Raw genomic sequence first — 20,742 nt, forward strand, 5'->3', positions numbered from 1 at the left:
GGAGAGGTAGAATGTAAGTTTAGCAGAATTTTAAATTATAACAAAGCATATGATATATTAAGTTAAAGATACTGATACTTTTTAACAATTATCTTAAACAGCAATATATTGCTTAGTGTTTTCTTGATACTTTATATAAATTGTTTTAGCATGTTTCTAATTTATTCTGAGGTTAAAAAAAAAAGTGTGAAGTAATATTTCCCTCAGTGTTTCCTTTAGCAATCAACATTTGTTTTTCTTTTTAGCTTTAACATAAGAACTAAACAAGGGAAACAAAATTATAAGTCTACCCAGTTTGCAATTAGAGTACATAACCTATCTATAATTATTCAAATCTAACCACGTTTTTCACACCTTCCACAAAGCAGAAAATTAAGACCATATACTTAACAATAAACACTACAATGTATGATAAACCTTAAAAGAAAAATATTAAATCACATTTAGGTATATTCAATTTTCTTTTTATCATCTCTTTTATATGAAATTAAGACAAAATTTTCTATTATTTGAAAGTCTAGATCAAAGTTTAATCTAATAGTTTTGGGTAAGATAGAAGTCTTATTCATTTTAATGGCTCATACACAATTTTCTTTTCCAGAATAAGTATTGCTCAATTATTGGTTCTTTCAACTTACATTTTTTACAATGTGATGATAGTCTGTATAACAATCACAGGAAGTGCATTTAAAAAAGTTAAATATGAGGTGATTTTTCTATCATAGCTGAATAATAAATTCTCTTTTATTTACTCGAATTGAATGATTCATTCTGGGCTCCAAATAGGTTAATTCAACTTGTTCATATTTCGATGTGGTAAAATTATAGATTACTAAATTTGAAAGAAAATTTACATTAGAAAAAATTAATCTTATAGTTAAGAAAAATATTAATTCCAAATTGTTAGTCTATTTAAATTTTGAGTGTACTTTTATGTCTAAATTGTAAAATATGTTGAAAATATAAAATAATTTCAATCCATTATTTAAAATGTCATTTAACTTTTTGGTAGTGCTACAAAGTGCAACCACACAAATTCTAAATCTATAACATTGTAATGAAATCACAACAGAACTGAGATTATTTGGTCTATTTAAGTGAAACAGAAGGATTGTAATTCAAGTAATAAAGAGGCATATTGAAAAAAAAAGGTAACGGCCTTATTTTACTCCTTTCTCTTACATGCAAAATACCCACAAATACACATACACACATATAACCTATGCTTCTCTTTCCATCAACACACATCTTAGAGATACGGATGGTATTGTATCTTTGCTCTGCTTTTACATGATGGGAAGGGAGAAATCACAGATGACTCAGGCTGTTTTGATATAAGCAGACTGGGATTGTCTGGGGTGAATGAAATAGTTCTATCTGAACATATTATATTTGAAAAGCTTTTCAGAAACCCATGTTGAAAATGCAATAAAGTATTTGGATATACTTTTCCGGCTTTCAGAGTAGAGATGAGGGCCAGTGATATAAATATTTATGTCATCAGCATTTGGATGATATATAAAGACATGGTCTCAGATGAGATTAGTCAGGGAAAAAATGTAAGTATACACAAGAGTCAAGTTCATGACAATATTGAATTCCAATATTAACAGATTAAGTAGTGTGATAGAACCCACCAAAAGGAATTGAGAGGGACTAGACATTGGGAAAATAGGGCATTCAAAAGTTAGTGGGGTAACAGAAATCAAAAGGAAAATATGTTTCAAGAAGGAGGTGTCCAACAGTTTATGAAAGCTCTTGATAAGTATAGTGGAGACTGAGAACTGGGTATTTGATTAGGTAACGTAATTGTCACTAGTGGCTTTGGACAAATTATTTAACTTCCTTGTATCTTATGGTCTCATTATAGTATGGAAGTAATAACATTCTGCGTTATTGACTCAATACGCTATTGTCATCTAGGATACCTCACAGGTTCATATGGGTTCAAATTCACATAAAGCACTTAGAGCAGTCCTGGCACATAGTATTCACTGTATGTTAGTGAAGTGAAAGTGTAGGGAGAGGCCAGTGGCATGATAAATCATATCCCTGTCTACAGAAGGAATCATTAGGAGAGAGGAATAAGGATTCTCAAACATTCCCAGCTTTATATTCTGGTATTAACTTGGAAATCACCAGTACGTCTGAGAAAAATGACGGGTATGTCTCCTCCTCCTAAAAAAAGAGAAAGTCAGCAAAGTCTAGAGAGAGTTCTTCTCCCGCCTTCATGAAGTGCCTCCTTAATACTGACTATTTCTTGTGCAGTAATATTGAGGCAATATAGATTTTGGCCCTATGAGGCTCTGATGTGGGTCAAAAATATATAGTGTTGAATAAATTATGGAAGGCTGAAAACCCATTTTTCTAGTATATGTTTTATCTCAAATTGTATCCAGCCATGTTTTACAATACAGCCTCTCAGAGATACTGAAATGAAATTAAATGACAACATTAAGGTACTCCAAATGCATAGAGACTCTCCAATAATAAAATGCCTACATAAACAATGTAGATTGCTTCAAATTCAAATATAATTTCCTGAAATGAATTCCAGGAAGAAAATAAAGTTTGAAATTAAATTCTCTTTTGAGCTAAAATGTAAAAATATTGAAGTCAAAGGAATTAAATTCTGAAATCATAATGCTCTTGTCTTTATGAATTAAAGTTCGAAGAAATTAAAGCCCCAAACTCTTTATCCCAATTTCTTATTCTTCTATTTTTAACCAAAGTAGTTTGGAATGCCTGGGTCAAGTTATCCTTAGCAGAACTGTGCACGGTCCCTTCGGGGCTATCAGAGTTGTGTTGATACAATACCAAGTCATCAGTCATCAGTGAAATTTTGAAGGTTTGGAGTTTTTGACGAAAGTTGCTGGGAAATAAAAGGTTCAAAAGGAGCACAGGACACCTACACCCTGCTGTACCTGAGATTCTCTACATGGGGAGTGAGGGGTAAGAAAATCATTACTTCAGGAGACTTCAAGGGAAATACGCTTGCTGGGAGTCAGCCAGGTTTATGTCATGGCAACAATGTGAAATAAACAGAGTTTAAGGACTGACTAAATGTCAAAGAGCACAGGGTAATCGTTTTAAAGAATGGAGACATATAGAAGATCGAATCATCTTAGGGATATAAGGGTTTAGGGACCAGTGATAACAGGTACTAGGAAAGGGGGATGGAAAGCAAAATGGGATTGGCTATAACGCTTCTTAGAGAAAAATTAAACTGGAAGCTTCATGGGCATTGGATAGAGTGAACATAGTTCTCATATTTCCCGGGCAATCCCGATTTATACTTATTGTCAAAGCTTCCCTCCTTTTGTATCATCTGTCTAAAATTTTCATTCAAAAATATTAATAGAAGAATATCAAAATTGCGGTGCTATTTTATATTTTCAGTTTTTGCCATCATCTCTTCTATTAGTATGTGCAACACATGTACAAAGAACAGAGTGCTTACTTTAACACATGATTAAATCTGAAAGACAACCAGCATTAACCTGTCTCTCTCTGATAGTTTCCAGATGCAATTTATCTAACTTGTCCCTTCAAGGACAACATTGTCAGGTGTTCACTAATAAAATAAAAGGCCTTTGAACACAAGTGGCTAAAGAGAGTCAGTTCTGATCTCAAGTGATAATGGGAGAAGTATTAGACATTGCTGTCTCTGCCAGCCATTTAGTATACCAACCAATAATAGTGCCATGACCCATGCCACGCTGGGGATATGTAAGAAGCTTGCAAGTAGGGTCAGTTGCAAATCATTGTTTAGAAATATGTGTGACATAGAGGCTGAGCAGGCTTCCAGCCAGAGCATATTGATATCACTGCACACCTAATATTAAGATATCAAAAATCTGATAAAGTAACACCAACATTACTCTACAAGTTAAAAGTTGGTAGTTATTTTAGGGCTGTGCCCCAAATTAACAATAAAAAATGTGCAGCTGCACAAAGTGTGATATATTTTACTCTGTGAAGCATGACTTTTTATTTAGATCAAATGACTTCTTCTAAATTAATTTTTTCCATTTTCAATTCCAAGTTTTCTTATGCATGTATGAAAAATGAAGCAATAACTGTGAATACATTGTCTCCCTCAGTAGAAGAACTTCTCAGTTAAATGCCAGTTATTTATTGTGGTATCAGATATTCGCATTGACAAACCTGTTACATTGAATCTGATGATTTAATTTTTTAACTCAACTAAGAGAATTATAGCAATGCTTTCGAAATTCCTTCTGCTGAAAATGAATGCTGAAATATTTTTTCCTAATATTCCTTGCTATGAAACAACACTCAGTAAAACCATCTTATATATTTTTCTTTACATTTCAGTAATTAAAAGTCCTTTGTATGGAAACATCAAGATTGTAAAAAAAACTATAGTGTTATGGAAATAAAGACTACAGAAACATTTTAATTTAAGAACATTTTTTACCTCTAATCTGTACATAAGAAGAACAAAAGGGAAAGCAAACTATAGAAGTTGCCCAGTTCTCAGCCTCATCTGTAATTTGAAGTTCAATGCTTTACACAGATGCAGCTTCGTAGTCAGCAGAACGTCAAAATCTCCGCAAGAATTCTCTTCATTGTCAAGGATCTCTTTTCCTAATAATTTTTTTTTCTTCCTTTCCTTTTGTCGGAAATTTCTTTTTTTTTTTGAGGGGGGGGTGCAAGGAATGTGAGATAGCATTGACCTATATATCTTCCATGCAGGTGACATGAATATTTCTGGAAAGAAGGTTGAGAGGGTGTCGCATCAATATTCATTACCATTATTGCAATGTCCCATTTTATCCTCACTATTAAAATGTTCTATTGGTCTTAAACCAAGCATATATCTCTAAAAATAGATACTTTATTAATACTAATTTTATAAGAAATATGACATTTGTACTTATCATAAGTTGATATGAAATGTCATGTTGCTTTAGAATTTACAGGCATGAGTTACCTGCCTTTTCAATATCAAAAATTAACTTGCTCATTCTTGTGCAATATAGATAAATTGGTCCAGGATCATAAGTCCATCAAATTGGCTGAGTTACATATGTCTTCTTGACAGAGCTACATGACTGGACCCTGAAAACTCTGATTTCCTCTACAGCGATACAAACTGATTAAATATTATTCTACTTCCAATTCCTTATGGCTGTGTTCATCAAAATTCACTTTGTAAGATAATTCCAACTTAGTTCTAACTTAAAAGAGTTCTGGATAGCATGAGTAAAATAAATTTGTTATTGTCAATAAATGTGTAAGCAGTAGAATTTACAGAATGTACATAAGCAACAAAATGGGTTTTACTATCATCCAAAGGAAGCCTTTTTATGCCCTACATCTAAAGAGCACATAGAATATTTTGTACAAGAAAATCAATTGTATTCAATACTTCACCTTAATTATTTTCATGCTCAGGTATTTAGAGTTCAGGGAACTATTTCAAAACAAAGTATAGCAGCAGATTTCAAACAATTATGTTACACTTATTGAGGGATCAGCTAGTGTGAGATATAAAAGAGCATAACCAAATTAGACACAGCCTAGAAAACACAAGGCGATACACTTGGGGAAAACTAACCCAAAGAAAAGAGCTCAACTGGGGATTTGAAGCTGGGAGATATATATAAAGATATAGATGAGCAGAGAAAAGAGTAGGTAGCAAATTTGATACAAACTTGATAGAGGGTGACAATAAAGGCAGTGCAATTTGATGCTACAAAAAGTAGACACGTCCTACCAAGATTCAAAGATAATAGCTTTCTTTACACAGCATCTGGAGCGTGTAAAGAATTAAGTCTCAGCTAACAACAAGAGACAAATATCTAATAAATGTGAGGAATCCATAGAGGTAGAGCAATAGTTATTTAAGGTTTGATCTAGCAAGGAGCAAGGTAGCTGTGGTGATGGGCTTTAATCTGATGGCGCACACTAAATGTATTTTTTCTTTTGGGATTCTCTTTCACCAACTATATTTGACCTATTTATGGTCAGATTTGATCACAGCCCTCACTGTTATCCTCTGAACTATTATAACACCCAGATCTTCCTATCACCTGTATGCCTAGGAGAGACTTGAACACTTTCTAAGTTATAAATAAATATTGTTCAATAAATTAAATTTTGCTGGATATTTCATTTATATTTTTGACCTGGGATTCTCACTTCTGGGAATTTATAGTAAGGAACTATTAATAGTAGCAAAAACTATATCTGGAAGATGTTCATTGTAGTATTAAATGAAATTATAAAATAAACCAGAAATAATTTGAATAGCAAACAACATAAAAAAAAAATCTTAGTAAATTATGTTACAGCAGTATGGAAATGGATTAAAAAGCCGAAGGCATACATTCATTTAAGTGGAAAAAAATAAGTGATGTAAAAAGTCATGTGTTTAAATGTTATGTTTATAAATGTCTGATTTAACTGTTTTGATGTTATTTGAATGCTTCTTTTGGAATATGCTAATTATTCCATTATATAAGTACTACATGTTTATTTTAGAACAAGAAAATATAAGAATATAAGAAAAATAATACAGGAAATAAATTCTTTGCTCAGAAAAAAAGTGTTTACCTTCATATATAATAAATACATTCTTACATGAAATATAATTGAATTAATTTATATATCTCTTTATAACCAGCTTATCATTTAATATTTTAATATTAAGATTGTAGTAGTCAGAAATGCCTTTGAATGTATAAATTTAAATGACTTTGAGCATTCCATTAATATCTATACCATGATATATTTATTTAATCCTGAAATAGTTTTTAATGTCTAGATACAGAAGTAACACTGGATAACATATTCTTTGACATAAGCCTATTTTTCATTTCTCTGATTATTTCTATAGGATAAAGTCCTTGTGTTATTTGATAAAAAGTATCTACTTTTTAAGCTTTTGCTAGATATCATCCAATTGTTTCCAGAAAATTGGCATCAATTTCCATTTCATTAAGTGACATAAAATATTTCCTGCTTCATTGCTAACTACAGATATTGTCCTAGAAAAAAGATCAAAACTGATAGAAAAATTATATCCTACTGAACATTTTTCTTTTTTTGTTTAAATTGAAATATGCCAATAACATACTTATAGCTCCACAAGTTTTACAAAGTGAATACTCCTATATAAGCATTATTCAAATCAAGACAGAGAATGGTACTAGTATCCCAGGAGTCCCTTTGTGCTACCGCCCAGTCAATTCTCCCAAACTAATGGCTATTCTTACTTCTAACTCCATTAGTTTTGACTGCTATTGAACCTAAAGGCAAATGAAATGGAATCATACAGTGTATTCTCTTTTGTGCTTGGCTTCTTTCATTCAACATTATATTTATGAGAGTCATTCAAGCTGTTACGTGTTGTAATAGTGTGTTAATTCTTGGTACTCTAGAAAATTTCATGACATAAAAATAATAAAATTTATTTACCTTTCTGTTATTACTGGACATTTGTATTGTTTTTAGATTTTTGTCTGTGGAGCTACAAATTTTCTCATATATGTCATTTGGTAAGCATAAGTATACATTCCTAGTATATACCTTGGCGTATAATTGCTGGGTGATAGGGTGCAGGAATGTTAAGATAAAGTAGACAATGACTATCCATTTTCCAAAATAATCAAAGCAGTGTATGAAAATCCCATATATTCCTCATCCTGTCAACACTTAAGTATTGTCTGTTGTTTTCATGACAGACATTCTGGTAGATATGATATAGTATCTCATTGTGGTTTTAATGTGGATATCTTTATAAGTAATGAAATGGAGTTTCTTTTCAACATGTTTATTGGACATTTGGACAGTATTCTGTACGAAGCATTCATTCAAACCCATTCCTCTACTGGACTGTTTGCCTTTTTAATTTGATTTATAGGAATTTTTTGTATGCTTTATATATGAGTCTTGTGTCAGGTATATCCATTGCAAATATCTGTCCATTTTTTGGTTTGCTGTTTTATATTTACCTGTCTCTTTTGATGAATAGAAGTTCTTAATTTTAGAGAAGTCCAAATTATCTTTCTTATTTTGTCCTTTGGTGTTGGCATTATGTTGTCCTTAAATAATCTTAACATACTTCTGGTACACAAAGCTATTTATGTTTTCTTCTAAAATCTTTATTGCTGTGCTGTTCACAACAGATTTAATCTATATGGAATTCATTTGTAAATATACAGGAGGATGTTATGGTGATTAAAATGCTAAAGTTGGTCCATAACCATTTATAAAAAATTCTATCCTTTCTCTACTGCATTACAGCCTCACTTAGTAAAAACAAAAACAAAAAACAAAAACAGAAAGACAACAAAGAAACTGAGGTAATTGCATGCATGAACCTTTTTCTGTTCTCTTTCATCAGCCTAGTTTTCTCTCCTTGCACTAGTACTGCACTGTCTTAAGTAATATATCTTTGAAATAAGTCTTATTCCTGGAAGTATAAATCTTTTAACTTTCGTTTTTTTTCTTTAAGATCTCCTGGGTAATTGTTGCCTCTTTGCATTTCCATATGAATTTTAGAATCATCTTGTTAATTTATGGCTTTCATTGTTTATGTTGGGAAGCCAGCTGTTACTCCTATTGTTGCTAATTTGCAGTTAATGTGCCCCCTACTCCCACCCCCCACTGCCAGAAAATCTTCACTTTGACTTTGGTTTTCAACAGTTTACAATGACAAACCTAATTTTTTAGATTTGCATGTATTTGATTACTAGAAAAGCAAGCATTTCATAACTTATCCTTTATGTAAATTGTCTATTGGGACATTTAATTTTTTGATCCATAGGAATGTTTTATGGTGATTAAAATTTGTCATAGATATACAATATTTTGGACATTTTCTATTTGTGTTTAATTGTGCTTAAGTCTTGCCTAAGAACATATTTATCTGTAAAAATAATTTATGCTTCATATAAAACTACTCAACGATACAGGAACATATAAAGGAAAGAATAAAAATATCAACCATGCAGAGATAATTATCTTTAACTTTATGTGAACATTATTCCAAGCATCTTTTTGTATATACAAACTAGGGGAACAAAAGACAGTGGTCCTGGGGATGGATAGTGTTTCTTTTAGTTCCTATTGCAAAAGAAAACCAAAGACTCCACAATGTGATTGAGCATCTGTGTAAGGCTTTTGAATTGTTAAATTGCTTTCAGAACTGCCATTTCATTTAAATTTTACCATGACATTCAAAATATGCAAGGGACTTATTATTATCACAAAACAGATATGATGAAACTGAGACAGAGGGATCGGTGTTGGGCCTATGGTCATACATCACAGCAGGGGCTGATATGGGGTCAGAGTCAAGTGTTTTGGTTTACGAATCATGCTCCTACATGCAATGCATTCTTAGAATGTGAAGAGTAGAAGAATATGCCACCCTAAAATATGTCACTTTGGCATATTGATTATTTTCAGCTCTAGGCTCTTGAAAAGCAGTAGATGCAGAGAGAGGCTTTCTCTGAACTCTCCTTATCTGCTGGAGGACAGATTTCTAAAAGGAACTCAGTTGTCATAAATTCCTTCCTTCAGAGTTTCATCAACCCAGAAGACTGACTCTGATCACAGGAGGAGACTAGAGGTCAACAACATACCCAGACAAACTTCATTACAAACTGTCATCTATTCTTCTTAGGACCTGTTCATCTTTCTTAAAAATCATTTATTCTCCCCTAAGAGGCCTAGGTGCCCCCTCCCTCTTCCCTATTAAGGTGATATTTAACCCTCAATTTAACCCCAGGGAATTCCTCATTTTTCCCTATCTCCCATGCATATATAAGGTATATATGTTAATAAACTGTTTTCTCTTGTTAACCTTTTATTACAGGGGTCTCTGTTACTAACTTGGAAGGGGAGAGATAAAATTATTTTTCCTCCTTGATAATAAAAAAAATAAAATAGAATAAGCCTTGTGAAGAGAGTCACTTAAAAGTAAGTCAGGAGGTCATGAAGGAAGTAAGGCCTACACACTTTTCATGTCTCAGTTTTGGAAACTACTGTTAAATTGCTGACCTATTGCTAAACTCAGCTAAAGACCAAAACACAAAGATCCCAAATCAGAGATTGCTACATGGACATATGTGAACTTTACTTTCTCCTCATCACAGTGCCCAGACCATCAGCATCCTTCATTTTGAAAGGAACTGATCCACTCACAACCAGTACCCTTTATTTATATAATGATATAGTGGTCCCAACCAATTTCAGCTGACCTAGCCCACATCCTTCATTTACATAAAAGATCTTAATGAGAATATCTTTATATATTATCCTTTATAAACCTTGCCTTTCTGTGTTCCCTTTGTAAACCTCCTTTATAAACTCTGCCTTTCTGTGTTCCCTTTGGAGGACAATTTAGGTTCCTCCATGAATCTGTGTCCTGGATTGCAATCTGTCCTTTGCTTAAATAAATGCTTTCCGTTCTTTATTATAGCCTAAATGACATTACCTGTTCTATCTTGGGTCACTAATTCAGTTATTAGCATTTGATCTCCTGACAGTTATGTTTATAGAGTTAAAATGAAAATTACACATTTGTATATTTAACTATCAACTGTATTTATGTTTTGTTTGTTTTATTTATTAGGTTTAGAGGTGGAGATCAAGGGGTAAAATTACATTGAGAAGGTTTTTGTAATTATTTTGGTTATATAGTTTTCTGACCCTGAAAAATCATCCTTTCATATGAAATGAAAGTGACTTGTTTCAAGTAACAATCATTATCATTTGATACAGCTGACGTAATCTTATTTTGTGGTCCCCTTGGTATAATTTATCCTAATATTAGTGCTAGTTTTAAAAAGACTACTCTATTTTCCAAACAATAACTGCAATTTCACAAAAAGATATACTAAAAGAAAATTTATGTAATTTGGCTTATAATACTAGTTTTCAAAGAAAATATAAAGACTTTCTCTTGAAAACATTTCTCTTCTAGTGATACTATGTGTCATTATTTATTAATATGCACATATATACATAGACATCTTTGTACTTGACTACATAATGGACACTTATTCATTTACCTTTTCCAATTCCAAGTTCATCTGAGGCAAGTTGATGTCCATCACCAGGTGATAGAGGAATGTTTTTCCTCACTTCGTGCTTCCATACAAAAGGAAAGCATACTTTCTACACATATATATATCTCATTAATATTCATGCTAGGGAACAAAGTATAAATTGTAGAAGGGAATGGTTAGTTTCTAGCTGCTTACATTGACAAAAATGAGTTTTCTTTATTTCAAAGGAATCACAATGCATTTCATCAAATGTCATTGCTTTAAGGAATATTTCTGTTGTTTCCTTTTTAGGATGGAGATTTCCTAGTTGATACGAGAATTTTTAAGTTCCTAAAAGGAATAATAAGTGTCATAAAAAATTAAGCTAAAACGTGAAAACTTAAGGAAATGAAATCATTCTTACTCATGTCTATACTAAGAAGCACTGAGGTTATTTTTGTTAAAGTTTTGGCTTTTCTCCCTTAACACTTATTTGAGAAACATTTGGTGGTAAGGGATCTGTAAATATAAATTGGGATGTTATCGTGTCATCTTTGTGACACACATTTTAAATCAGTGTACTATGCGTTTAGACAAAAGAAAATGTGGACTTTTCTTCCCTGAGGTAAACAGATGGTGCCAGAAACACTGAGAATACTTTGGATATGTTATAGTTGGAAATATCAAATCATATATTATAAAATAACCATATTTACACAATTTGAATGTAAATGATTGCAGTTTTAGTGCTCTCCACTTTCTTCTCGTATTAATTAAAATTTTTGTCAAACTCTTTTATGGTAAGTCTTTGTTAACAAATTACTTTCATGTTGAAGTTGGGAGTTTTATAGCTTAGAGAATTCTGAAATTTAGGACATTAAAAAAAGATCTTTTAAAATAATCTTCTTCCTTAGGTCCTGCCCAGAACACAGAAGCTTGCAGCAGAATCTGAGTGATGGTAGAACACAAAAAATATTCATTTAGCTTTACCAGAGAAGAAAACACCTGATCCTGAGCGGCAAATTGGGAACTAATTTCAGACCCAGGGTAATAGGGCAGTGGCTACTGGGAATTAAAAAATTAAAATAAAACAGCTACATTTACTATCCCCCCATCCACACACACACACACACACACACACACACACACAAACTTGAAACGAGATGTCAAAATATGCAGGGCTAGCAGCACAATAGAAGATGAGCTTCATCCATCCAAGATGTGGAAGCAACTTTAGTGAAAAAGTTGGTGGTAAACCTTAAATAATGTATAATTGAGAATGTAAGTCTAAAATAAACGTGGGGAGAAGGATGGGACAGTAATATGTTATTTGTTGTGTAGTCCCATGAAATAGAAATATTGCAGCAAAAATGAAAATGGGAGAAGAGAGAGAAGAGGAAAACAGATTAGCTGTATTTGTTTGTCTCTGAGATAAAAATTGAAATAATGGAAATACTTTAAAGCTTAGAAAGCAAGTAGAAGCCTAAGTAAAGAGAAGAGGTTTACAAGCATTAGGTAAAGACATTAGCATAGACGTAACCACTGGAACAAAAGTATTGTTTCCTAAATACCAGAAGTTCAAACAAAACCAAACACATTTAAAAAAAAAAAAAAAAAGGAAAAGAGAGAGAGAAAACAGAGGAAATGAACTACATAGTAAAAGATCCACAGTAAATGTTACCTTAAAAAAAAAAACCCAAACTTGAGGCCAAGAATAAATACCTTATATAAATAAATATAAGGCATAACACACCTAAGAAAAGGAGAATTTCAGATTGGGACAAAAAGCAAAACACAGCTGTACGTCTTATACAATAAATACATCTAAAATTTATTTCAAAAGCCTAAAAAAGTCAAAAAATAAGCCAGAGTCACTTGACAATGAAACAAAACAAAGGCTTGTGATCTTCATGTCTGACATGGCAGAGTTCAGTCAAAAGAGCCATAAATAAGATAGAAGATTCATTCTAGTGCAAAAATGGGTACATTTTGTAATGAAGATATAAAAGTTATTAATCTATGCATCAGACAAGATAGTGGCCACTTTAATAACATAGATACCAAACAGGATGCAAGGAAAAATAGGAGCAAAAAGGATAAGGACTTTGTTTGATACACCTCTCTTAATCTAAGGTAAAACATATGTATTAAAGTAATGGAGCATATAGAAGATCTAAATAGTATAATCAGTGAGGAAGATTTTTATGAACATATATACACTACTACTAATATCTATTAAATACTTCTTGTGTCAAGAACAAATACAAACTAAACATAAAATTTCTAGAAAAGAATTATTGTGCATTCCTTATTTATATATAAAAATTCATGGGACAGCTAAAGCAATGCTCATAGGAAAATGTGTAGGTTTAAGTAAATATATTAATAAAAATGAAAGACTGAAAATAAACAGATTAAACACACAATTCAAAAGTTAGAAATTGTACACAAAGTAAGCAGTAGAGATTTAAAATCTGACATTGAGAAGGTTGAAAATGTAGAAACAACACAATTAATACATACATTAAAAAGCTGATTCTTTGAAAAACTAAGCAAAATATGAATAACTAGGAGTTCAACTAATCAATAAAAATAGAAAAACATTCACGAAATGAAGAATTACAAAAACTGATGTTTGAAATAGAGCAGTTAAAAAATCATAGAAGTCAACTTTATGCAGTTTTATGTAAATAAATTTTAAAACCTAGGGGAAAAGGGTAACACTTAGATGGTGATAAAAAAAACAATGTCACATTGGAGGTAGGTTAAGAATAGAATGATGCAAGTATGAGTTATCTGAGTAAAATTTATATAGTACCTACTTTTGAACTAGAGGAATGTTTCACGTGAGAAAACATGAAAATCTTAGCATCTGTAATAATAAACAATTATAACCAACTCTAAAACATTGAATAAATAAAACTGTGAATCTTGGGAGAAATTCCAAAAAGAGGAAATGGGACAGAGACAACAAAAGGACACCTTGAGGCAGCTAAGCTTGAAGCCAGATATCTACCATTGGACTTTTTAATTATGTGAGCTGTTATTTTCCATTTGTCATATTGAGCAAGTTTTAATTGGCTTTCTTTAAATGCATCTTAGAGTTTAGACCAATATGAGCATTTACTTTGATAAGTATGGAATTGCATCTGTATTTCATTTTCCTGTATCCTCTTTAACATGTATAAAAAGTGATTGTCAAAATAACAACTTATTCTCCTAGTGAATTAAATGTCTGAATGAGGCATACTGAAATATTATGTACATATGTATACAAACACACATAAAAACAGTTCTGGAACATTATATTTTGCACCCACCTTTTCACAGGGGAGAGATTTTCACAAGTAACATGCAATTCCCTTCCATTTCAACCTATACGTGCTCCGAGTAGCTTGACATGTTTGAAGGTATTTCATAGTAGATGTATGAAAGCAGCTGATAGTGTTAGAGACATCAGCAGACATGTGGCCAATACCAGTAGTAGATTTTCAGAAGATAGATTTCCCCAAGGTACACTTTGTGATTTTCATGTCACATCAAAAACTAACTCTAGATCCAAATTGCTCTTTCTATAGAAGTATCTCTACAACTATCACTAAGAAGTTAGTCCAGTGATCTTGCTAAGGAAATAGAGTTTGAAGTTTCAGCAATAACTATTGTAAAATATGTGGTTGCCTGAGCAGGGAGAAACCAGCTGTGTACTTCAGAACAGTTAACACTAACAGCTCTGGGCAGAGCTGACAACAAGAACACCTGTGATGGACAATCAGACACTTGCCCCCTAAACTTATTCTTCAAGATAAAGAGTTAAATGGTTAGTAAACAAAATTTCTCTCTTTTTTTCTTTTTATACCTTAAATCAATTAATTTACTTAGGTAATGAAGCTATTCCTGCTTCATTTCTCTCTCAATGAATACTGTCTGCAACACTCCAGGCAATTCAAGCCCTTAATTCCTCCTGAGAATATAGTTCATGCTGAGATATGTTGCTTTTTTGGCATGGTTAGTAATATAGTAAAATAGATACCAGAGTCATACAGAATCATTTGATCAAGATATGTTTAAATTGCAGACAATCCCAAACTTTAATATGAAGCTGTCTTTCAGAAATACAAAACAGAATAACACAAGTAAAACTCAGAGTTACCACTGGAAGTTTCCCGTCTCCCTCCTTTCATTACAAATGTAGTGGGGGTAATTTGGGGCATTCACTAATAAACTTTGTATCTATAATAGAAAGGGAGAGTGAATGATAAAAGAAATGAAGGAAAGGATGGAGAGAAGGAAAAAGGAAGGGAGGAAGGGAGAGAGGAAAGAAGGAATGCATGGATGATTAAAGGCAGGCAGGCACAAAAGGAGAAAAAAAATGAAAAGAAAAAAGACTTTTAAAGATTTTTTATTATTTTATTATTTTTTTAGGCAAGGCAACTCTTGGTTGACCTCACAGATCGCAAGAAACTTGTCAGCTTACAATCTCTTATTTTTTTAATTTTTTACTCCTACAGCACCTGGTCTTCCTAGGTGGTCTCCCATCCAAGTATTAACCAGGCCTGACCCTGCTTAGCTTCCGAGATCTTTTAAAGTTTTCGAATCATCTTTACTCTTACCTTAGTTTAAGAATAAACTAAGTGGTCGAACAATCTCACTTTAGTTAAACACCTAAAACAATATTATTTTAATTTTAAAGTTAAATAAATCATTTAGAAAATACAAGCTCATATATTAGAAAATGTCATTTTGTGGTAATAAAACTTTAATGGCTTATTTAGTGTCTATAATATCTGATAATTTACATAATGTCATCTGCTGAAAGTTTTAAAGTACAATAATCATTTAACCTTTTAAACTTAGCACTATAATGAAAATTCCCCATCAAATGATTTTTATCATTCATATGTGGTTGAAGTGCTTTTATGATTCCTGGAAATTCCAGGATATTCTGAATAGCAAAGTAACATTCAGACATAGACATTCTATAATTTTTAGAAATCATTTTTTAAAATTATGATTTTGTGTATCCTTAACTGAGTTTTGATGCCAGCAAGACTTCCTTTTTCTAAAAAAACAAGGTTCCCTGGTTTATTCTTGAAGATTAAATGATATAAATATAAACATGTTGCTATAAAAAATCAGCCAATTTTATTCCTTATGTTACTAAAACCAGTTTCTTTTTTGAGGATAGGACATAAATTAGTGACATGCAGTTCCTTTGCAATTGACTGTTTGAAAGATGATAGTTGTATTTGTGATTTAATCTATAAATAATGGTAGGTTGCATTTTGCAAAGACCTAAAGGATTATTTACTATTCAGATAACACCCTTAGTAATGCATTTTTGCAAAGTTTCCTTGTAAACTGATAAATTGTTCATGTCAGATTTACAATGTTGTTAATGTCAAATATTTGAGTATTTGGTGTTGTAGAATTCTCGACCGTCTTTTCACTGTCTAAGAGAATTCTACTCTAAACTATTACACTACAAATAAGAGACATTTTCTGGCATGGTAAGAGCACCAGAATATTAACCTGATTAAACATTTATAAGCACATGACTGTTTTCTTACTCTACAGAGTCATCTTTTCTGAGTAACCAAGCTGTAACAACTACCTTGTCCATAAAAATTCTATGATGTTCCTAATAGGGTATATTTCTACACTTGAAAATGTCATTATTACCCATCCATCAACCTTAGTGAAGTTATGAAACTTCATTTCACTAGAGGCCTTGACATTACATTGCTCACTGTTTGTTCTGCTTGTCAGCACTTTGTGTCACTAATGGACAGGCAGTCGAATCAAAATCTCAATTTTTTTCTTAATGGAGATATGTTTTTATCCAATTCAATCATCTGCTCATGTGGTCCATAATATGCCTGAGGGTACACAGACAAATCTAAAGTCTGTTGAGCTTGACTGAAGAATGGTATTGGCTGATGGGGCTAATTTCTATGCTCTTGATAATGTGTTATTCTGTTATATTTATGCTGTGCAGTTAGTAATAATGAAGCATCTGGAAATGTGATAATGTATTTGGAATTAAGTTAATTTACACTAAGTAGTTATAAAAGCAAAATTATTAATTTATTTTGTGTAAAGAATTTGGATACTGTTGAGGGAGAGGCATTTTATCACTACAGGTAAATGGCTATTTAGGAGAAGGGAAAAAAAATTTCCAAAACTCCTGCTCTACAAACTAGTAATATTTAATAATTTTTTTCTCAAATATTTTTTAATATATGAACTATTTTATGGCAAAGTAACATTTGTATTATAACTTAAATCAAGAGTGAGTATGGTATATATATATATATATACACACACACTCATGAGGTATCTCAGCTGAGTAACTGAATATTATTTTGATTTTACACAAATTCCATGTCTATTCATATTTTCTTTTAAGACTAATTCTCAAGTGTTTGCTTTTGTATTCCCAGTTAAGGGGTAAGTTTTTAATTTGAGTGCAAATAACATAGCAGGAAATAGGTATTAAAAGGATATATTAATAAACAGTGACTTAAATAGATAATATTTTTTTAAAAAAACTTTACGTTTTAAAAGAAAAGGTTTCCATAGCAGAATATGATCAAAGAAAAGGGCTATGGATAACATGCCTTATAATAATAAAAAGTAATTTAATTTCAGATTGTATTTCAACGCTTATAATTGCATATGGGTCTATGTGAAAGTTCATCTGCTTCAAACAAACTTATAGCTGGCATCACTATGCTGTCCAACTCAACTCTTCCTACTCCTGGCTGGATATAGAAATTGGTATCATCATCGGTGAAACTTTTTAAAAATCATAAACCTTGATTATGTCTTTCATTGTTAGGCATCTTTTCTTCTTGCCTGTGCTTTTTTGAAAAGAGAAGACAATGATGATGGTGAGGATGGTAGAGATGTGGCTGCAATTGATGATGATAATGTTATGAAAGCACTTTACATATATGTGCTCTAAATATATTAATTTACTTAATCTTCATCAAAACTTTATGAAATAGGAGCTATTATCTTTGACCATTTTTTAAAGATGAGGACATTAATGTGTATAAATATTAAGTAATTACCCTCCTTCTAAAGAATCTTAATATCACCACCAAATAAATCTTCTCTAAACACACTTTAGCTGTATCTTATACACCTTAATATCTGCTATATTTGGTTGCCCACTTCATCAGTCTGAACCCTCCTCATTTTTAAAGATCTTCCATAATATGGTTATAGATTCAAATTTTTTAAAACAACTTTCCAGCATATACCCTCTGCAAATAAGTCTCTTCTCCTTTTGCTTGTTTATTAATTATCACACACAAAGTGTGAGATAAACAATTTTTTAGCTTCACAGTACATATAGACACAATATAATAACACAAAATGAAAAATCAATGTTGTGGTGTTAGAAGAAAGCATTGTCTGGAAATGGTGTAAGCCTTGTTTCTCCCAGTTCATCTTTCTTCTCAGTGTGACACACAGTTATGTCACAGTAGGTTGACCTCGGCTTCCCTGCCATATATACCACACTTACACACAGTCATTTACCCTAGGCTTATACAGAATTGTTGGGAGAAGTTCTAAAATCAGTCAGTCTTTATAAAAAGCCCATACCCTAGAATTGCATCAGGAGGACCAGGCAGACTTACCTTTCCATTATGTAAGTTTTTGGGGGGAGTTCGTGAGAGTTCTTGTACTTTTTGCCGCCTTCCTTTAGAAATGTTCTAAAATATTGAAACGAAGAAACAAAAAAACCAGATTTTGATCATACTCTTAGAAAGCCAACCTAGATAAATGTACATTCAAATAGACATAGAATAAAAGGGATCTGTCTTATTCCATTTGCCACCCAGTTAATCCTAGGCTTTTTCCAAGGGCAAGGAGAATCTCGATATGCTCTCTCCTTCAGAATGTCCCCATGAAATTGTTTTACACCTATGTAACTGAAAAGAAGCAATGAGGACATTTTCAGAATAAATAAGTTCCTCGATAATTTCAATGTGATATCTCTATACCTACAGAGAAAAAAATTCAAATTTTAAGTGGCCAGAAAAGTAGAGAAATGGAAAGATGATTGATAGAGATTGAATATTATTAAAGGATTGGATTGGAACAACATGTGATATTTTATTTTGGAACACTTGCCTCTATTTCCTTGGATCAAGGTACCCACTTCACAGTGACTACTACAGGGACCGCGTAGGAGGAGGCAACATTACTCGTATATATCACATTGTCGATCACCCTCAGAGTGGCATTTTACAGAAATTTTAAATGTGAAATTAAAACATTTAGGGCCAAAAATAATGGAAAAGAAGAAGAGGGTTTGACTTGCACAATCTGGTGAATGTGCGAGCATGATAGGAAGTGGGAGGGGGTCTTCTTTAGTGAGTTTCTTAAGGGTGGGGCTGATGCTGTGACACAACTCTCTGACTTTTCCATTTCTCCGAATGTTTCTTTTGTGTTACTAAATTCTGTGGTATTGGAGTCTGGGTTATATTTGTAGATCCTAGCTAAAGGGCCTATTTCAGCACAAAACACTATTTGTATACCTTTAAATCTTACAGCAGCCTAGTGTGAAAGTTGGGAGCCTCACAGTGACTGTCCTGAGAAATCACCCTATTACCTTTACCACAACTTAAATCTCACCGTGAGAGAAAAGAAGGTAAGCAAGGATAAGCCAAAAAATGGAATAAAATGGTTGTCAAAAGGAAAGAAAGCAAGAAATAACTAACCATACCACAAAAAGATATAAACACATTTTTTTTTTCAAGGACATCTTTGAGGAACAGAATAACACTTTTAGCTAATCATCCCTGGTTTTTGCATGAGTCATGGGCAGTTCTAGGAGAAATGACTAGCAATATTTTTCTTCTGAAAATGAGAATTGGGTTGAAGCTAATGTGTAAATATTTCCTGAAAATTCTACTTGGGTAATTTGGTGAAAAGATATGATGCAGCACCTTCTAATGACTCGATTAAATGGCAACTCACATTTAGCTTACAGTTTTGGGGCTAAACTTACTACTTTGGTTCTTTTGCAGGAAATTAGAGAGTGGCAGTATTTCTGAATCAGATGGGCCAGAGATTAAGGGCCTGTGCACCGTGTGATGTGTGACTATGAACCAGACTGACACTCTATTAGGGCATATGGATGGATGTGAGGAGTGACATATTATCTCAATTTAACTTTGTATGCTGGAGTTTATTCAGAGTGCAAGTGTTTGTGTGTGTGTGTGTGTGTGTGTGTGTGTGTGTGTGTGTGTAATTCATCAAATATAAGTGTGGAAGGACCTTGAAAATGAAAGAATAAAAGGAGAATGTTGCTAAAGAGAGTTGTATAGGGGTGTGTCGTGAGTTGAATGGTGATCCTCAAAAAGACATACTCACGTTTTAACCCCAGGAGCTGATGAACGTTTCTTTATTTGGAAAAAAGGTCTTGCAGATGTAATTAAGGGTCTAGAAAGGAGATCATCTCGGACTATCTAGGTGGACCCTAAATTCAGTGACAAGTCCTTATAAGAACACACAAAGGAGAGACACAAAGAAGGCCATGTGAAGACAAAGGCAGATTTGAGTGATGCTGCCACAAACCATGGGATACCTAGAGATACTAGAAGCAGGAAGGGCAAGGGAGAACTTTCCCCTAGAGACTTCAGAGAGAAAGCAGCTGCTGATGCCTTGATTTCAGAGTTTAGGGATCCAGAAGGATGAAAAAATG

The 20,742-nt window shown here is 32.6% G+C and overlaps 1 long non-coding RNA gene across 1 annotated transcript; it reads right to left on the reverse strand.

Moving 5' to 3' along the window:
- Window positions 1-934: 934 nt before the first annotated feature.
- LOC120594870 (uncharacterized) lies at window positions 935-15,185 on the reverse strand. The gene is made up of 3 exons (XR_005650729.1): window positions 14,345-15,185; window positions 11,049-11,186; window positions 935-4,734 (listed from the first exon to the last, which is right to left on the reverse strand). It is a non-coding gene; the product is annotated as an uncharacterized LOC120594870 (long non-coding RNA).
- Window positions 15,186-20,742: the final 5,557 nt, after the last annotated feature.

This window comes from Pteropus medius, unplaced genomic scaffold (assembly GCF_902729225.1).
Source record: "Pteropus medius unplaced genomic scaffold, Ma_sr-lr_union100, whole genome shotgun sequence".
NCBI classification, from domain to species: Eukaryota; Metazoa; Chordata; class Mammalia; order Chiroptera; family Pteropodidae; genus Pteropus; species Pteropus medius.